At 45.6% G+C, this 16,577-nt stretch overlaps 1 protein-coding gene across 35 annotated transcripts in view; it reads left to right on the forward strand.

Moving 5' to 3' along the window:
- Nucleotides 1-16,577, forward strand: part of MAP2 (microtubule associated protein 2) — a 340,979-nt gene that overhangs the window by 188,057 nt on the left and 136,345 nt on the right. For 32 of the 35 annotated variants that reach the window (XM_074968034.1, XM_074968048.1, XM_074968045.1 and 29 more), the window contains one exon: nucleotides 8,860-8,932. The exons of the other annotated variants lie outside the window; for them this stretch is intronic. The gene's annotated coding sequence lies outside the window, so the exon portion shown is untranslated. The remainder of the gene's footprint in view (nucleotides 1-8,859; nucleotides 8,933-16,577) is intronic. 35 annotated transcript variants of the gene reach the window in all.

Raw genomic sequence — 16,577 nt, forward strand, 5'->3', positions numbered from 1 at the left:
AAACTCTAGATAGTGCCTAATTTAACTTTCCCATATAGTCTCAAACCTGTTGAAGATTAAAAGTACTTTGTAAATGCTTAATTCTACACTACAGACTATAATGTTGTGTATTCCCTTCTTCATAAAACGCAGTTTGCATTAATGCACACATCAGAAGAGACTGAGTTTAGAATTGTACACCACATAGCATAAAAGACAACTATGGTGTTGTGTATGTTAGCCTAGTGGTGAGAGCAGGGAACTGAGCATCAGGAGCTCTTGATTCTAGCCCCGGCTCAGACAATAACTCACTTAATCTTTCTCAATTTACTCATCCGTAAAATGGGAATTGCTATGTTTTCTTTACAGTCATCTTGTAAGACTTAATTAATTAATTCTTTTAAATTGCTGTGGGATCCTTCTGATTAAAAAAATAAAAACACCTATAGAAGTTCAATATATTTTTACCCTGTCTTACCATTTGGCATGTATGTCAGGTCACTGAAATATCATTTTCAGTTTGGCATACAGCAATCCGAAGAGAAAACGCCTACCTTTAAAGTCGGAGCATAGGAATGTCTGGAGGGAAAAACAAAAGGATCCTCAGGTGAGGAAAGGGAGCCAAGTCAATGAAGCTTTTGTCTTTCCTCTCTGAAGTAGTCTTGCTTTTTTCCTCTATCTTCTCTCCTTCCTTCCCCGTCCCCACCCGCCACAGCAGAAGAAGCCTTCCCCCCAAATGAGTTTCCTCCCCCAGTCTTTCTTGAGAGCCTCCTGCATCCCCAGGCATCGACAATGCTACTGTGAATCTTCAGTGGGTTTGGGAATATGGGAAAGCTAAATTAGGGAATATCTAGAGTTTTTAAAAATAAGATGGCTATGTATTTTCTTTTACCCTAAGGCCTGTGCAGTTGGATTTATGGTACTTCTTCCCTGTTTGAGTCAGGGGCAAGACCCACAGCAGCACGAAAGGGAGCCAGCAGCGTAGGGTACATCTGCCCAGCAAGCAGGATCCTGCGTCAGCCAGCCTTGGAGCCCAGGTCTCCAGACTGGAGCTTGCAGGGCTCATGCTACAGTGCTAAAAAGAGCTGTGTAGGCTGTCGTTGGGCTCAGGCTGGAACTCAGGCTCTGAAGCCTAAGGAGGATGGTAACCCTGGATTGTAGACCTGGGTTCTGAGACTCGCTGCGTCGGGATCCTGCTGTGTAGATATACCCTGAGACTTGTCAAAAGAGAAAGGAGGGTGATTTCCAGCTATATGGGAGGTAAGGCTTGGAATGGCTCTGCCCAGAAGTCCCTGTTCATTTCTTCCTAATCAGATCGGTTCTCTTTCCCAGCACAGCACCTCCTATTGGTGTCCAAAAATGTAGTCTGATCTAACCTGTTCCATCTCTGGACCTCCCGCAGTAATTACAATGCTATCTGAGATGGTAGCCGTCCGTCCTGAAAGACAAATGATGTCCGCACCAAAGTAGTTCAGTTTCTGCGTGTCACGCTGCAGCATCGCAAGTGGCTAAAGAGTCCGCTTCTCAAGTGACGGTCCTTGCCACAGCAGAGACGGGTGTGAGGCACAGGGCCAGAAGATGAACCAGGCACCTTCCTGGCGCTCGAGGCCTGGTGTGCCTTCTTCTTTGATCACTGCGCTTTTCTCCCTCAGCCACCCCTCTTCAGCCTCTTTGATGCCCAGGAGCAGCACAACCCTCCAGTGTTGCCTGTTGGTATCTGAGCACCAGGAAACTGTTCTGTTCGTTTCAAAACTCCTAGGCTGACCACTGTCCTAAAGGCTGCTGCAAGTTGATGAAAGCAGGAGACATTGGCATATTTTCTTTGCTGATGATGTCACTCGCGGCTCAGACAGCGAGAGCCCTGGTGCATCGCAGCTTTATGCGCCAGACAAGTGCTGTTTAAGAGCTTCCTCATGTCAGCATGAATTTTGCTTTAGCAGTCACAGCCTCACCGAGGATTATCGTATTTCAGAAAGGGTTCTCAGCCCGAGGAAAGATTAATTATGGTATTTATAACTTCTCTAGCACAGGTTTCAGAGTAGTAGCTGTGTTAGTCTGTATTTGCAAAAAGAAAAGGAGTACTTGTGGCACCTTAGAAAGCTTATGCTCAGATAAATTGGTTAGTCTCTAAGGTGCCACAAGTCCTCCTTTTCTTTTTTCTCTAGCACAGTTATTCTCCCAGAATTAGGATTCTTTCCTCCTTTTTAATTATACAAATGGAATATGTATGCACTCACTTCTCATTTACCCCTTGGTACTGGAATTTTGGGAGTATTTGGCGCTGAGTGGTAACGCAAAAATAAGTGAGGAGCCCGACATGAGGAATGCCCACAGCACTAAGGTGGGGGTTTCTGGCTCCAGAAGTGGAAGCAAAGTCTTTCCAGTGTGTGAGTCTAAGTAGGTGGCATTATGATGGTAATAATTACCCAGATTTCTCTTGATAACCTAGTCTCAAATAATCGCTTCTTCCTGATGCTGTCAAGAGGAATCTTAATATATTACTTGAAAAATATGCCACCTGCTATTTTATTTCTATAATTTATTGTATGGTGAATGCCTATAAATTCCTATGGTAGCTTAAGAGTCTAGTGAAATGAATTTCTGACTCTTTTTTTCTCTGGTCATCAGCAAACCAGGACGAGGTCAGCTCACTTTAAGATCTAATCTACAGCACTATTGTAGGTCTCCCTCTTATTAAGGGACTCATTTTACCTCACTCTCTCTCTCTCTGAGAAGGAGTTTCCAAGGAATTTCCTCTTTCACCCTGTGGAGATATTTTTTCCTGTGAGGTTTCCGTGGATGTTGGCACAGTACAGCCTGGGTCGGGGAATATGAAAGTTTACCTTAGTCCTTTTTTTTTTTTTTTTTTAAATCCTTCCTTGACTCGCTTTCCTCTACCCCAAATAGATGCTACCAATTTCGTGGCCATCTCAAGTAGCCTAAGGCTCTTAAGAGTGAATGGCAAAAATTGCAATCCACTCATGTATCAGCAGTGGCACTCAAGTGGCAGTGAAAATCTTGATACTTTTCTCTGAGAGACCAAACATATATTCGGACTGCTAGTGAGAATGTTTTTACTGTGCCTCTGACCAAGGACTTAAAGTGACCTAAACTTTTCCTGGTTTGCTGATGAACCGAGGGAAAAAAAAGTCAGCAATGCATTTTACTCGTCTCTTAAGCTACCATAGGTTTCAGAGTAGCAGCCGTGTTAGTCTGTATTCACAAAAAGAAAAGGAGGACTTGCATCTGATGAAGTGAGCTGTAGCTCACGAAAGCTTATGCTCAAATAAATTGGTTAGTCTCTAAGGTGCCACAAGTCCTCCTTTTCTTTAAGCTACCATAGGAATTTATAGGCGTTCATTATACAATAAATTATAGAAATAAAATAGCAGGTGGTGTATCTTTCAAGCAATGTATTAAAATTTCTCTTGACAACATTTGGAAAACAGCCCCAGACCTATGCTGGCTACAAAGGGGGAAAAATGGAATGTTAATGACCCATCTACCCTGCTATACACTGCAAAAAGGTTGCAAGTACGTCGGTACTAATTATCATCTTCACAATTTCCTTTGCTCCTCATTATAAAAATGGATATACCATTTGTAGAAAACGGACACCCTAAAGTTTCATCTACTACAGCAGTTGTCTGTGTCTCTGTAACATGGTGAGTGTTTCCTGAAACTCCAGTCCCCTCAGGGTCCTAGCTAGGTTGTTTAAGCAAGCTGTGGGAAAAAAACTGATGTACTCATTTTACCCTTTGCCATCCTCTTCCTTCTCCATTTCATTTCTTTGCTACTTTCTCATGGGTTCCCACTAATGTAGTGAAGTTATTTCCTGCCAAGAGGATGAAAAAACCGTTCCCCCGGCGCCAGTTTCACTGATGGTACTAGCCTTGCGTTCGATAAATGATTAAACACAGTCTACAGCATATTTCAGACTGCAGCTGAGGGATTCTTGGGTGCTGAGAGAGCTTTGACTCTTCCACACGATTGCAACCAAACTGCCCCAGTCTCCATTGCGGAGTCTCAGTCACTGTGTGTTCAGATGAATAGTAGTGGTGCAGAGATGTCTTTTCACCCCAGCAAACTTTTCTCAAGTTTCTTGCCCGATGAAGAATTTGCCATGGATCACTTTAGGGCAAAGGGGCTTTTTAGACTGTATCCTTTTCCTGTCATTGGACAAGTGGTGCTGCTTCACCACTGGGAATGAAAAAGTGTTCGAGTAATCCAGTCATTCGTAACACAGAAGTAATTTAATAGCTTTTAGAATAAATAGATTTATATTGACAAATGTTGCTCTGCTTGTTTTCGGAGCATTAGTGCTCGAATAAATTGGCTGGATAGTGAGTATTTTCCAACAGTGTTGTTAATCCAGCTCTCAATGGCAGAAATGTTGGTAGCAAGGAGAAGTGCACTGACTTATATACTCTTCATAATCCAGTAGAGTAGATTTGTACAGCAAATGGGTGTCAATAGTTTCCTTATAGATCTCACTCTTTCTCAGACTGGAGGGCGCTTGGCACTGATCTTTGGTTCAGAAGTAGAACCAAAGGTCCCACGGCAAACCTTTCCAAAATTCAGGGCCAGCTCCTCAGCTGGTGTAAATCTGTGTAACTCTCTCGATTTCATTTGAGCCTCGATTTATACCATCGTTATCTGGACTCCAGATCTCAAGCTTTTGCTGAAGCTCTCATCAGCACCAGCTGACATTCAGATGTGTTTGACCTTCATTTTGGTGCACTTGGCATTAAAAATAACAGTGTATCCTAAGTGATGCCCTGCAGGTATAGGAAGGTTCTTACATTCTGTTTGAAAATGAAGTTTTTCACCTGGGTCTAAGGTCTCTGCTACTGTGAGGAAAAATAACAGCCCTACTGCGGATGTCAGAGTGCCGTAGAAGGGAAATTAGAGAGACAAGATGGGTGAGGTTGTATCTTTTATTGGACCAGCTTCTGCTGGTGAGAGAGTCAAGCTTTCAACCCACACAGAGCTCTTCTTCAGGTCTGGGGAAGGTACTCTGAATGCCACAGCTACACGCAAGGTGGAACAGATCATTTAGCGTAAGCAGTTAGCACATATTGTAAAGGGACCTTTCAAGGTAGAGTAGCCTATTAACCCTTCTGCAGTCATAGGACAAAAAGGGGATTAGTGGTTAAAGATTGTTGTAATAAGCCATAAATCCAGTGTCTGTTCAGTCCACGATTTTTAGTGTCTAGCGTGGTGATGAATTTCAGTTCCTAGGCTCATCTTTTGAAAGTGTGCAGATTTCCTTTGAGGATGAGGACTGATAGGCTACAACTGCACTGCGTTAGAAAGGAAGGATCATTATTCCCATTTTACAGATGGGGAAACTGAGGCACTGAGCTGAAATGACTTGCCCAAGGCCACACAGCAGAGCCAGGAACAGAATACAGGTTTCTTTTTCTAGCTACTACGCGACACTTCTCATTCAGCATTATGCTTTACAGGCACACAAAAATAATCTGTGTCAACAGACAATCTGCTCAGTGTACTGAGATAAAGTACCAGGGGGGCGGGGGGGGGATGGATAGCTCAGTGGTTTGAGCATTGGCCTACTAAACCCAGGGTTTTGAGTTCAATCCTTGAGGGGGCCATTTAGGGATCTGGGGCAAAAATTGGGGATTGGTCCTACTTTGAGCAGGGGGTTGGACTAGATGACCTCCTGAGGTCCCTTCCAACCCTGATATTCTATGAAAGTTATTGCATTATTTCCAAGCAAAACTTCAGCAAGGTTTATTTCATTGTGGTAAGTGAGCAAATCTTGATAAAGGAAGTTTTCATTTTCAAGGTCATAGTGACAGCAGGTCATGAACTCCTTGGGGTGGATCATCAGCTGGTGTACATCGTCATAGCTCTATTGTGGAGCTGTGACCATGTACACCAGCTGAGGATCTGCCCCATTGTGTTCAAAAACAAGAGGACGGGATGGGTGTAAGCGGGGGGGTGTAAATTATAGCCTGGCATATTTTTGCAGTCCAGGATTTCCACTGTTCTGATGCAGACAGTTTATCAGTGCAGTAAATATTTGCCAGTGGCAAGAAATAATAAGGACTTCATACAGTTTAGGGCATTTAAGAGCATATGTCCAGCTCTGGTCTTAGGGGACAGCTTGAAAGTGCTAGTTGTTTAAAACAACAACCTGTTCACCTGCCATACTAATTTTCTTATTAATGTCATCCCGTGAATCAATTTACAGGTTACAGATCTGTCCCTGCTTTAGTTTATATCCTTCTCTAAAATCTCAGTCTACTCTTTATAGCTATTCATATAGATATATATTCCCCCTCCCGCAGATCAGACCTTTTAGCATTATTTTGCATCAGCCATGCATCAGAAGGCCTAGCAGGGCTGTAAGTGCTGAATATGCTCATCTTCTCCACAGCATTGATTGTTCTGCCGAGCCAGAGCAAATTTAATTAGTTTATTATAAAATTCCTCTGCATCCAGTGGATGGGTAAAATCAATGCAGGCTGGAGCCTTGTTTCCACTAATTCCGCTAATTCCACTGTAAGTAATTACTGCACAGAGGTGAATGGTGGATTCTACCGAGTCGAACAGAGAAGTCGCCTGATATTAACTTGCTGCCAAAGTTTTATGAAACCATCCTCTTCAAGGTATAATATTTAAGAAACAAAACCTGTCAACTGCTGGAGAACAAAGCTAAAAATCAATGAGACCAGTTGGTGTAAAACTGTAATTGACAAAGACCTGTGCCAAGAACATGAAACAACAACACACGCAAGTCTATATTAAAAGTACATTGAAGATGTAGTCAAGCACTGAAAAGTTAGGAAACACCCTGTGACGGTCTACGCCCCAAGGGTCAGGGCAGCGTGGCCTAGTGGCCAGAGTCTATGGAGCAGCCCTTAGATGCAGGGCAGCGTAGCCTAGCGGCCAGAGTCTATGGAGCAGCCCTTAGATGCAGGGCAGCGTGGCCTAGTGGCAAGAGTCAATGCGGGTGGGGTGCCCACTAGGGGGTGTGGAGGCCCCAATGGGGGGCCCGGGCCCACCCAATTCCACCGGGCCCCGACCCAGGGTCCTAACAGTGGCGTTTCAACTCGCCACTGACTCAGCAGGGGAGTCCTACCGAAAGACACTGAAGTTTCCCAGGTGGGAGGTACCACTCTGTCACCCTCCCTGGGTCACTTCCTACCAGAATCTGCATTGGGGGTCTCCCATGAGCCTTCGGATTCTCCGTGGTCCGTTGGGCCAGTCACCTCCTGTGGCTCCTCACGTCGCTGGGGTGCAGGCGGGCCTGGGGAGGTTCTGATTCCTGGTGCAGTCAGGGGCTGTGGCTGGCCCTCCACCGGAGCTTCCCAGACAGGTCCTTCCCCTGCGGCCTCCAGGCCAGGATGAGCTGGGCTTCCTCCCTTTATATTGCTGGAGCATTTGGAGCCTGCCCAATCCCGCTGGGGAGGTGGGACTTCCGCTGTCAATAATATGGGCATAACCCTGTCTGGGCTAGTGCGGGGTAAGCAGACCCTGTCGCACACCCAAATTAAAGCTGCCTGTGTAACTTTATTTCAGCCCCCTTTTATATTACAATATAGTCTTTAATGACGTGATCACATGCTACGAGGTAGACATCGGGCATGGAAGATTTTAGCCTGAATTGTTAGTTAGATAAAGTTATAAGCAACTGAAAACAGGATCTTATAATGGAAAGTGTTGGGCACCCGCTGAGGTATGGCCCAGAATGTCAAAAGGCATATAATAGAGGAAAGCTGCCCCCAATGCCAGGAGCTGCAGAAGAGAAGGCGGTAACCCAATAGTGATGAGATAGTAGCAAGAGACACAGAAGAAGCAGGGGATAGATGGGCAAAGGGATCTATGTGAGGGAGAGAAAAAGAGTCCCAGAGAATGGCTAAGTCAAGTCCATGGAGGAATTAAAAAACAACAATAGCAGCCATGGATGTAGAACCTGAAATGAATGGGAGTGCTGGTGGCAGTGGTTAAGGATGGGGGGGTGATGTTTTCATCCTCAATTCGAATATTAAAAAATAACAGGAATCACAGCAAGCGTCCCCTACATCAACAGGACCTTCAGGAGTAGCAAACCCATTCAGATGTTTTACACTTCAGGTTTAACAGTGTACCTGGCCAATGTAATGAGTGACATACTAAAGTTAAAGTACAACAGGTCTGCGACCAGTCCCTGGTGGTCTTCTGGTAGGAAAACCCAGACCGATAGGGGTTATCTGAATCTGAGACCTCAGCCTGATTGTTTTCTTCTGTACTCTGCTGAGGAAGCAGTGCAATGCTCAGCCTCCTGTAGGGGTGAGGATGTATCTCAGATCATTCTCTCAAGAGGTCTAACTAAGCAGCAGCCTGGCTGGACCCCAATGGGAACTCTATCCGGCCCTTCTCAGCCAACAGGCTAGTTAGTGCAACGTGAGGATTTTGTGAGTGGAGGAGAGTAAAGGGATAGTTGGGAGAATGAGCCTCATAAATGGCTGCATCTCCACTGCTCGAGATTCCCCCAAGGTGGGAAAACCCTCAGACAGGATAGACAGTTCATAGGCTCCCCAGCGTAGGGGCATGGCTGGAGCATGCTGTGCTCCAGCTGTCCCCATCTGACAGATGTCTTTTTGGGGACATTACCAACTGGCTTCATTTAGAACAGCTCCTAGGCGCCTCTACCAGGGCCAGTCTACAAACAGCTCCTTGTAGGTGCGACCCCCACCTGCTGCATTCAGAGGAGCAGAGGATCTGGGTTATTGTATCTTAAATTACCAGTCTTTGGAAAATAGTAATGGGGAAATGGCCTGGCCAGCGACATTATTTAGTTTATATAGTATCAATCACCCTGTGATGTCATCTGAGAATAAATGGAATATATTGGTTTATATTTCTTCACAGGAGCCAGAGAGCCTTCCTGGTTCTTTAACCACAGGACACAGCAGCCTTGAAGCTCTCCCCTCTGCTTAAACAGGTAAGACCTTATCACTTGTTAACTGGGAGTCCCACAGCCCTGTTCTGTTCTGTTCAATATGCTGTGCTCATCACCGGAGGTCCGAGCCTGAGTGGCTTCCATTAGTACATTTAGTGCATAGGCAGTGTGACTAACTCCCTTCATGTTTCTTCTCATGGTTTCACAGGAAGGGAAAATTTGGGAAAGGAGGCAGCAGAAAACAACTCATGGCTTCTGGCATATTTTGTTTTACATTGGGTCATTCCTGCCTCTCTGTCCCCTCCATTTTATTTTACTTGAAAGGCCTTTTATATCTTGCTGGTGGGAAGCGTCACACCCAGTGGAGTCTGAACACTTATCTTCCCTCCGTCAGCCTGGCAGCAACCTACTTTACAGATCTGCAGGAAGAACACATGAGACACCTTTATTAACAGAGGGATACAATACAAAAGAAGGGGTACTGTTACTGCCTCTGACGCTTGTTTGACCCTATCTGGAGTGCCCTGTCCAGCGGTAGAGACCAGTCATACTGCAGAAAGGATTTTGATGATTTGGAGAAGGCAGAGCAAGGAAAACTGTGATGTTACCTGATCTTAAGAGTTTAAAATAATGCAGCTAATTAAATGAGCTGTACTTATTCTCCTCCTTGGAAAAGAAGAAACTTTGAGGAGGCCAGTTTTTAGGATTATGAGTATACATCCTATGCTGCACATGTTCGGTGGATAACTAGAGACGTTAGATTTCTAGTGCTGCCACCCTCCATGGCTGTCAGTTCAGTTCAGATTACGAGCAGAGAGAGGCCTTGTTCACACTCGCAAATGGGATCAAAATCCAAGGGACAGAATATTAAATGTTAGGAAGTGGGAGGGGGCTTGGACTGAATGAACAGCCATGTGCACCTGTGCCGAGCAGATGCAAAGTGCTACCATTCCGTTTTGGTAGCATTTTGCACCGCCATTGCCCTTGCTTCATGCAGGTGTAAATGATGGCACTAGATGCCTGGCAATGGAGAAACAGGACCCAGAATATAGAGGAATTTGAGAGATGCCTGAAGAAGGGCACTTGGGCATGTTGGGAAAAGCAGGAACATAGAATGATCCAAAGCAAGGCTGCGTTAGTTGGTACTTTCCTATTGCTAATGTGTCTTGTCTTTGCTCAGAAAGGTTAGAAACCTGTGTATTGTAAATTCTTTAAAAAGTCACAGTAAAAACAGAGAGCCTGATCTTCAGCTAGTAAAAGTAGTCATAGTGGCATTGTAGCAAAGTGATGACTCACCAGTGCAGCGCTTCCTGCTGGTCATCCTGGGAATTAGCTCTCCAGCATATGGAGCACCTCCTTCTGCCGGCGGCTCGCATGCCTCAGGCACCCCATGTCCCTCCTGGATCCTGGTGCCCCTTTACCTTAGGGTTCTGCCCCCAGCAGTAACCCACACTCTGGGTCTCCCCTCCCAGGGGAACCCCCATCCCTCTACCTCCACCTTGGCTCAGTGGCTATTTCCAGTCATCATCTAGCCCCCTCTCACTGGGGCAGACTGCAGTCCATAGGCACCAACTCCGTGGGTGCTTTGGGGCTGGAGCACCTGTGGGGAAAAACTGGTGGGTGCTCTGCACCCACCAGCAGCTCCCCGCTCCACCCCCCCCCCCGGCCCAGCTTGGCTCCGCTCTGCCTCCGCCCTGGAGCATGCTGCCGCATCCTGCTTCTCCCCCCTCCCTCCCAGCCCTTGCGCCGCGAAACAGCTGTTTCGCGCGGCAAGCCTGGGAGGGAGGGGGGAGAATGCAGCGCGCTTGGGGGAGGAGGCGGGGCCGGGGCAGGGATTTGGGGAGGGGTCCAATAGAGGTGGAGTTAGGGCGGGGACTTTGGAGCAGGGGTGGAGCAGGGGCGGGGCGGGCGCGAGCATCCACCGGCCCAGAAAAAAGTTGGCACCTGTGCTGCAGTCTGTAAACCACTCGTGGCTGGCAAGGGGGTTGGACCAGCTGCCTCTGTCTCACCCTGGGCTGCCCCTCTGCAGCCTCAGTACCTGCTTTAGGCCTTGCCCAGGGCCTGCAGCCTGGGGAGTTGCCAGGCTGGAACTCCCCAGCTCCTCTTGCCTTTCCCCAGCACTGCTCTACCCCGGTACCCTTCTCTCCCAGGCAGCCCGGTCCTCCTCTCTCCAGAGCCAGAGAGACACGGACTCAGCTCCTGGCTCACAGTCCTTTTATAGGGCCAGCTGTGGCCTGACTGGGGCGTGGCCCCAGCGGTGGCTGCTTCCCCAGTCAGCCTAGCCTTTCCCAAGAATGTGGTAACTGCCCCGCTCCATGCATTTACAGTAGTGGAGTTATGTCCATTTACTCCAGCTGACGACCCGAGCCGGAACACTGGACATCTCTTTGTGAAGTTAAACTTAATACATTGTTGTAGTAATTAACAAAGAATTATTATTCAGGGGACTATAAAACAGAGACAGCAAAGGCAAGCTTGGTTTTGCCGAAAGCTGATGGGTTGTGTTTTGGCTATCGTCTCGACTTTGCCAAATCCAGAGTAAATTGGGTCTTCAGCTGATGGACTATAGGATTGTGGAGTATTTTATATCTTGCAAGTTTTGTCTGCTCACTTGTGACTGAAACAATGCTCGCTTACTCCCTTATAAGTAATCCATGCCCTACTCAGACCACCAACAGAATTAAAGATTTAAAATGGTAAACAATAGCCCCAGCATTAGAAAAATGCAAGTATGGTAGTTGACAATAAAGAGTGAAAACACTTTAATAGCGTAAAAGCCATGAGAGAGAGAGAGAGAGAGAGAGAGAGAGAGGAGCTTACTTGACACAACACCAGATTCAACACTGCAGAACTATATTGAAGAACATACACAAACCCAGCCATTTACTGAACAAAAGGAGCAATCCCCCTTTGCATATTATTTTTTCTGAACCACTCGCATCCCTTCAAGTTCATAGGTGGCATCAAGGCCACAAATTTGGCTCATCTAAGTATTAAGGGATTTATTAAATTTATGCACAAGGAAAAGTCAAAATCTCTCTCTGCGTTCCCTGACTCCTCCCTCTGAGCCGCCACTAGGATATAAACCACATCAGATGGGGCAATGGCCCCCAACACCCTCTGCACCATGCAGCACCCTGTCTCCTTTTGTCATAGTGCCTGCTGGAGGTTCCTTTGGGGCAGTGCAACTCCACACCTCTCGAGATGCACCTGTGCTTCCCTGGCACAATCTAGCCCTAACTGAGTTGGAGCTTTGTTTTGATACCAGCATTTTCTGTGTCCCAGGTTCTAGGATTCTTTCATTAATATGCTGTGGGGATGATTCTGTGCTACAGCTCCTGAGAAATGCAGCACAGAAAGCCCAAACCAGCAGGAGGGGAGATGCACCCTCTGGATTATGGGTTGCTGCAGAAACTGCAGCTGAAACTGCTCTCAGCATAAGCTCTAATTTCTGGCAGTCTCCCCAGGACTGCCAGTGGGCTGCTCACAACCCGAATTCCCATAGACTGTGCCAGGGTCTGCCAGGAGTAAGGGCAGCATACGTCTGCTTACACTGGTCCTACACTGCTCCTGTCCTTGGCAATTCTTCCTAGCCCTGGCAGATCCTGTTACTGGAGCAATGTGTAGGGACTGGAATGAAGGCCAGAATCTGCCTATAAGTATTGGTATTAAAGTAAAGAAAAGGCCAGTTTATTTCATACATCCTTCTTTCGTAGCTAATAATCCGCACAAAATAAAATAAACTCCAAAGTGTCCCATCCCAGCATGCATTGGTTCTCACACACAAATCTAAAGATGACTCTTCAGATACTAATTGATTGCTAGTCAGGAAAGTAGAGAAGATATGGCCGGAATTTCATAGCATTCTCATTGAAAAAGATGCCATTAACAGGAGGCAATTTAAATAGTACACAATTGCTTTTCAAAATGCGGAAAGAACAATGCCACAGCACTTACGCTTTTTGCACAGGTCGCTGTACCAATGTTAAAGAAGAAATAATGGAGCTATGGCAATTGATAGCCGCAGAGATCTCATTTATGAAACTATCAGGCCAATTTTATCTCTCTGAACATCTTTTTTTTTTATTATACTTGAAATTGTGCAGTCTCTTAGGTGTCTTTTGTTCCTGTAGTGGTTATTTTAGTCCTGACTATGGAGACAGCATCCTACCAGCAGGTACTTGGGAAAGATTGTGGAAAAGAAGCTAAAAACCCAAAGAAAGGATAATATGCATTTGGATATTGTACAAGAGTAGCCCTGGTGTTGGGTGATAGCAAAATGGGACCTTTCACAGACCTTTCATAATGGAGCCTCTATGCAGAGTCAAGTTCTAGTAAGTAAGGATCAAGGCTTTCCTCAATAAGGAGAGTGAAGGGTTTTAAATATGATGACAACTTACTTACCTAAATGTAGGCCAGGTACCCAACTGCCTGCAAACCATTTCAAGATAACAAGAAGAATTATGCAAAAGAAAAGGAGGACTTGTGACACCTTAGAGACTAACACATTTATTTGAGCATAAGCTTTCGTGAGCTACAGCTTATGAAAGCTTATGCTCAAATACATTTGTTAGTCTCTAAGGTGCCACAAGTACTCCTTTTCTTTTTGCAAATACAGACTAACACGGCTGCTCCTCTGAAGAAGAATTATAGCACTCTCCAAAGCTATGTCAGCTTGAGACTGCTAATGTCTTTGGAAAGGATTATACTTTTATTTGTGTATTGCTTATACGTGCATATCTTTGTTCCTGTCTTGCTGAGTATTAGATTCACAGGAACATTGATAGAAAGGTATTAGCAAAAGTTATTCTGAGTTCAGGCTCCAGAACAGCATGAGGCCAAGATGTGTCCAATTGCATCCTTGAATGAGGGTTTTTATGTATCGTATTTTTGTCTGAGTTAGTTTGTAAACTCTTTGCACAAGAAACATCTCTTTTTTAAGTGTTCTGTAAACTGCCAGGTACATGTACAGACTTTTACAGAAATAAAACATAACTTTCATTACAGGTCTAGAGGTTCCCCTTCTGTTTGATTGGAGTGATGCAGCTGTCAGAGAGGATTTTATGTTGAGTGGTTAGAGCTGGTTGTCTTGAACTTCAGTGAAATGACGCTGATTCATGCCAGCTGTGGATCTGGCCCATAGTATCTATACACAATAAGTTATCTTGATTTTTAGGGAAAGAGACTTCTTGAGCCTTATCTCACTGTGCCGTAGGTTGTACTCATGAGCATTCAATGTCTCTGCCACAGCGTGATGGGAGGGGAAAAAATGACATAGAGGGAAGGTGAAAAAAGAGCACAGAGCAAAACATAAACTATTATTAAATTTGTGCTGCCAACTTTTTCCATGCATTTCGCCCCACCCCAAGTGTCTCTAAACCACCCTAGAGCAAGTTACTGGCAGCAGTACCCCTCTGGCATCTGTTACTTGTATTTATCAGCTAATAACCCATCTGCCAGACTTTGAGAAGGAATCACTCATAGTTGTCGAGAGGCAGAAAGGAGGAGGAGTGCCTATGTCCGCTGACGCTAATAAATAATAACAACAATGACGATGATTATAACTCTGCATAGTAGGCTGTCACCATCGTATTCGCCAAACTTATTTACAGTTGGGAAGCAAGGTTGTTTAGGCTAGAATTGTACAGGTGGTACCATGGCTGCAAGTTCTTCAGTAAGTGCCACAGTAGCTGATAGAAAAAAATACGTCCTTTAATGCCGGGGCGGGGGAGGGGGGGAGCACTCTCTTAACCTCCTGTAATAAAGAGGGGAATTTGGTCCTGGGTCTTGCAAGAGTTTTCAGCTGGAGGGTGGGATGGAAGGGTTGTTTGATTGCTGGTGGTGCCTTCAACAATAACATCTTTTGTCAGAGTTGGCAGCCAGCGGCTGGGCAGTCTGCTAATGGCACTAGGTAGAGAAGCAGCAGAAATTGGCTCAGGACTGGTTGATGTACTAGTCTTATCTGCTAGGGCCTACTGAAGCTGTGGGGTGTTTTTTTTTTCTTTTTCTTTTGTTTTGCTTTTTGCATCCTCACTGGTGAAATTCACATAATACTTCATGGAAATACGAAAACAGTTTGTGGCATTAATAATGGGGTTTCACAACTGGGAACCTTCTCTCATGCACACAAAAAAAATACAGTGGTTTAGGGTGAAATTCAGAAACACAGGGGCGGGCAAACTTTTTGGCCTGAGGGCCACATCAGGTTTCCAAAATTGTATGGAGGGCCGGTTAGGGGAGGCTGTGCCTCCCCAAACAGCCAGGCGTGGCCCGGCCCCCACTCCCTATCCGACCCCCCCACACTTCTCGCCCCCTGACGGCTCCCCTGGGACTCCTGTCCCATCCAACCCCCCTGTTCCCTGTCCCCTGACAGCCCCCCCGGGACTCCTGCCTCATCCACCACCCCCTGCTCCCTGACTAGCCTTCCGGGCCAGGAGCCAGGCAGGAGGGTCCCTCAGGCCAGATGTGGCCCATGGACCGTAGTTTGCCCACCTCTGCAGTAGCATCTAGAGGCCTCAGCTGAATTGGCAGCCCTAACACACACAATAAGAGACAGCCCCTCCCACAAAGAGCTTACCATCTAAAGAGGCAAGACAGACAAAGTAAACGTTATTATCTGCATTTCCTCAGATGGGGAGCTGAGGCATAAGGACACTTGGGGCTTGTCTATTGAATGTTTAGTTGGCAGCAAGCTTGGGTGTAAATCTACCCTGCACAAGCCTCCTGCGCTTTAGCTGTCCGTGTACACCCTGCTGATGTGCATTAACGGTTCATTAATGCACTTTAATCTAGACCTGTTTCAAAGACGACTAGATCAAAGTGCATTAACAGTTTCAGCAGGGTCCACATGGACACTTAGAACATGGAAGGTTAGTGGGGGTAGATTCACAACCCAGCTTGCTGCCAACTAAATGTTCATTCAGACAAGCTTTCAGTGATTTGCTGAAGGTGACACCGCAGGTTGGTAGATGAACCCAGATCTCCTGAGTTCTGCTGCAGGGCTTTAACCATAAATTTATCCTTCCTTTTCTAAAGAGTGCTTATATTGTAGGGATGAACATAGTAAATATACAGTGGCGTAAATGAGAGGAACACCTTGCAAAACCTTCCATTTAAAAGTGACAGTCTTGAAATCAGTTTAATAGGTGCAGGGCTTTCAGCAGAGGATGAAAATACACAGTTGTCTGAGAATCCTTTGGCTAATTTTGGTCAATTACTTCCGGCTGATGCCTAACAGAAGAAGGCAAATTACCAACAAATCAGAATCTTAGCCATCTAGAGATAACAAAGGGGAAATCTCTTTAAACACAGTACCTCATAATTGCTAATGTCATTAATCTCCTGGAAAATCCATGTCTAAGAAGAATAAACTTGAGGTTTTTTTCTTGAACACAAAAGAGAAGAAGACTTTGTTTTTAAACACACTGAGGCCCTGGGAGATTGTAACATTCTCCTACCTAACATTAGTCTAATAAGGGCCTGATCCAATGCTCATTGAAATCAATAGGAAAACTCCCACTGATTTCAGTGGGCATTGGATCAAGTTTTGATTATCTTGATAGGGCCCAGTTTTGCCCTCAAATTACATCTGGGTGTAAAGCCTTTAGAACTCAATGGAAATTATACCTATGTGTAGCTGAGGCAAAATTGGGCCCATACTGCAGTTTACAAGTAGTAACCTGGTTCC

This window comes from Natator depressus, chromosome 11, assembly GCF_965152275.1.
Source record: "Natator depressus isolate rNatDep1 chromosome 11, rNatDep2.hap1, whole genome shotgun sequence".
Taxonomy (NCBI): domain Eukaryota; kingdom Metazoa; phylum Chordata; order Testudines; family Cheloniidae; genus Natator; species Natator depressus.